Consider the following 297-nt stretch of genomic DNA (forward strand, 5'->3'; position numbering starts at 1 on the left):
TCCTTGGAGAGGGACATCACGCTTGGTAGGATGGAGGGACAGCACAGGAGGGGAAGGCCCTCTATGAGGTGGATTGATTCAGTGTCTGGGATAATCGGGATGGGAGTGTCAGAGACAGTGCGATTGGAGCAGGACAGAGCAGAGTTTAGGGCTCTTGTACATAGGGTCGCTATGAGTCGCAAACGACTCGACGGCACATAACAACAACAACATATACTAAAACTGTAAATTGACTATTGATGTTAAAAGAACTACTTAACTGTTTCAATTTACAGACAGATTCTAAAAGACATTTAG

Source organism: Elephantulus edwardii, unplaced genomic scaffold (assembly GCF_000299155.1).
Source record: "Elephantulus edwardii isolate Elephantulus edwardi_28Jun2011 unplaced genomic scaffold, EleEdw1.0 scaffold00502, whole genome shotgun sequence".
Lineage (NCBI taxonomy): Eukaryota > Metazoa > Chordata > Mammalia > Macroscelidea > Macroscelididae > Elephantulus > Elephantulus edwardii.